Here is a 3,010-nt window from a genome sequence, read left to right as displayed (position 1 = left end):
TGGGAATTTGGCTCTTTGGATTTGGGACCAGTTCCGTGTCAATGACAACGAAATCAACGGGAAAGAAGAATTTATCAATCTTAATCAAGACATCCTCAATGATACCCCTAGGCTTTTTGATTGATCGGTCGGCAAGTTGTAAAACTACCGACGTCGGTTTCAAGTCTCCTAAGCCTAATTTGACATATACCGACTATGGAAGAAGATTAACACTTGCTCCTAGGTCAAGAAGAGCCCGATTAATGATATGATCACCAATGATGCATGAAGTGGTAGGTGGACCGGGGTTCTTAAACTTTGGAAGAGTGTTATGCTGCAAAATTGAGCTTACTTGCTCAATTAAGACCACTTTTCTAGGTGTTTAGCTTTTATTCTTCCTCTTTTGGGTGCACAAGTCTTTCAAGAATTTGGCATAAGCTGGAATTTGCTTGATTGCATCCAAAAGTGGAAGATTGACTTTCACTTGCCTAAACACGTCCATGATTTCATTTACTTTGACCTTTTGCTTGTCATTTGAAATGGATCCTTTTAAGGCATCCGGAAATGGAGCTTTTGGTTCAAAAACCTTTTCAAAAATTTTCTTTGAAGTTTTCAAATCATTTTGCAAATCTTTATTTTCAAAATCACTTTTCAAATCATTTTTCAACACATTCTCATTTATATGGTCATGCGCATGCAATGAAGGAGGAATATGATATGAAACAGGATGGGTGTCAACTTTTGGTTGCACTGGTTCACTCTCTTCATTGGACATACCCACTTGGTTGTCCACAATCTTTCCACTTCTCAAGGTAGTCATCGCATTGACATGCTCTATTGTGTGACCTTCCGATGAGGAATGAGTCTCCACAACACATTGTTGCTTTTGTGGGGTATTCAAAGGCATTTTTCCTTTCTCTCTAGCATTCAAAGTTCTAGCTATTTGCCCTATTTGGGTTTCTAGCTTAGCAATAGATTGAGAGTGAGAATGAAGTAATTGTGTGTTTGCCTCTAAAGTGCCCAAAGCGGTCAAAACTTTCTCTTCAAAAGTGGGACTTCTAACATTTCCTTGGGAATATGATGGTTGATTAGGAAAATGAGAATTAGAGAATTGGTTTCCTTATGATTGGTATGATGATCTAAAACCTTGGGAACCTTGGCTTTGTAATAGAGGTGGAATGTATTTCCCTTGAAAACCGCCTTGGGAAGGGTTTGAGCCCTCTCCTTGGTTTTTTCAAGAGAAATTCGGGTGATTCCTCCAACTAGGATTGTAGTGATTGCCATAAAGATTGTTCCTTTGATTAGTAAAAACAGCATTTCCTTGTTCATGATGCTTACTTTGCACATGTTCATGGGGACAATTGGAAGTAAAATGTAAAACACTTGAACAAGTCATACATGTCTCATTAGATGCATGATGAGAATGGTTAGGGAAGGAAGATACTTGATTCGCCGAGTTTTGGTTGATTAAAAATTGATCAAACCTTTGAGATAATGATTTCATTTCGGCGGCAATTTCATTAGAGTGGTTGACTTGATGTAAGCCAACACTCTTCCCACCACTAGAATTTCTACCATTCTTCGAAGATAAAGTACGATGCAAAGAATTTTCACTCATGCTCTCATAAAGACAACACACGTCATCCTCATGCCTATCAATGTAAAAGCCACCCATAGAAGCATCAACCATGCCCTTATAATTATCCGATAAGCTCTCAAAGAAATATTGAACTAATTGCCATTTGGGCATGTCATGATGTGGACACTTTCTAAGCAATTCATTAAAGCGTTCCCATGCCTCATGAAATGTTTCCCCATCCCCATGTGAAAATTCTCTAATTGATGTTCTCATGGCATTGGTCTTAGAAACTGGATAGTACTTCTTCAAGAATTCTTGTTGCATTTCTGCCCAAGAAGTTATTGAAAAAGACCTAAGATTGTTAAACCAATATTTTGCCTTGTCTTTAAGGGTGAAAGGAAAAATTTTAAGCCTTAAGACCTCTTCCGGCATGTCCGTGTATTTTACGGTAGAACATACTTCAAGAAACTCATCCAAATGCTTGTAAGGTTCTTCACTTGGAAGTCCATGATAGTTAGGAAGCATTTGTATGGTTTGGGGTTTGATTTCATAGTGGTGTGCTTTAAATGGTGGCAATTGAATGCATGTGGGTGCATTATATTCATTAGGCACATAGTGATCTCTTAAAGCAATGGGAGGATTAGCAATTGGAGGTGCAACAAGGGCACCTTGGTTGCCTTGAATAATGGGAGGTGGTGGAGCATAGATTGGCCTTGGCATTCCCAATGGAACTTGGCCTTATTGTTGTGGTGGATGAACAAATGGCCTTGGCATGCCTAATGGAACTTGCATGTTATCATGATGCACATTGGGGTGGAGGATACCTTGTTAGTCTATGTGACCAAGGTCTTCCACATGGTCCTCATTGTGTCCTTCCATTGATGAAATGGAATGACTAGAACTACCTCTTCCCCTAGGGTTTCGAACAATGGATTCAAAATAAAAATTTAAAGGGACAAGGGTGGGTCTCAATGATCTACGACCATACATGCACAATGTAAAACAACAAGAAATAATGACAAACACTTCACCTTCACAACAAATCAACAATCAACTAACTTCCTCCATATACAATGTTCCCATACTCCCATGCTTTAACAATATGCAAGAAATGTAAATTGCCTCCACGTGGGCTCACAATTTATCTAAGAATTGAAATACAAGCCTCCATGCGGACCGACGATTTAACTAAGGATTTGAGTAAGAAAAAGCTCATAAAGGTCCTTTAGCACTTCAACTCCAAATTTTTAGCTTTTAGCTTAGCAATATTTTTATGATTTTAGCCTTTTTCCTTTGCTTGTTAGCTCCTTTGCTTGGAATACTCCTTTGCTCACCTTCTTAGCCCAATGCTCCTAGTTAAACAAGAACAAACACAATAAGTAACAAAAATTGTAAACAAGGTAAAGACACAATCAAAAGAATACTAATTCCTAATTGATTCCACAAATACGA

General features: G+C 38.4%; 1 non-coding gene across 1 annotated transcript; it reads left to right on the top strand.

Annotated features, from left to right (window-relative positions):
• Positions 1-1,727: 1,727 nt before the first annotated feature.
• Positions 1,728-1,829, top strand: LOC132315204 (small nucleolar RNA R71). The gene has a single exon (XR_009483598.1). It is a non-coding gene; the product is annotated as a small nucleolar RNA R71 (small nucleolar RNA).
• Positions 1,830-3,010: the final 1,181 nt, after the last annotated feature.

This window comes from Cornus florida, unplaced genomic scaffold (assembly GCF_030987335.1).
Source record: "Cornus florida cultivar Cherokee Brave unplaced genomic scaffold, ASM3098733v1 CherokeeBrave_3.0.0_Hap2_Chr06, whole genome shotgun sequence".
NCBI lineage: Eukaryota > Viridiplantae > Streptophyta > Magnoliopsida > Cornales > Cornaceae > Cornus > Cornus florida.
This window is presented reverse-complemented; position numbering and strand designations above follow the sequence as displayed.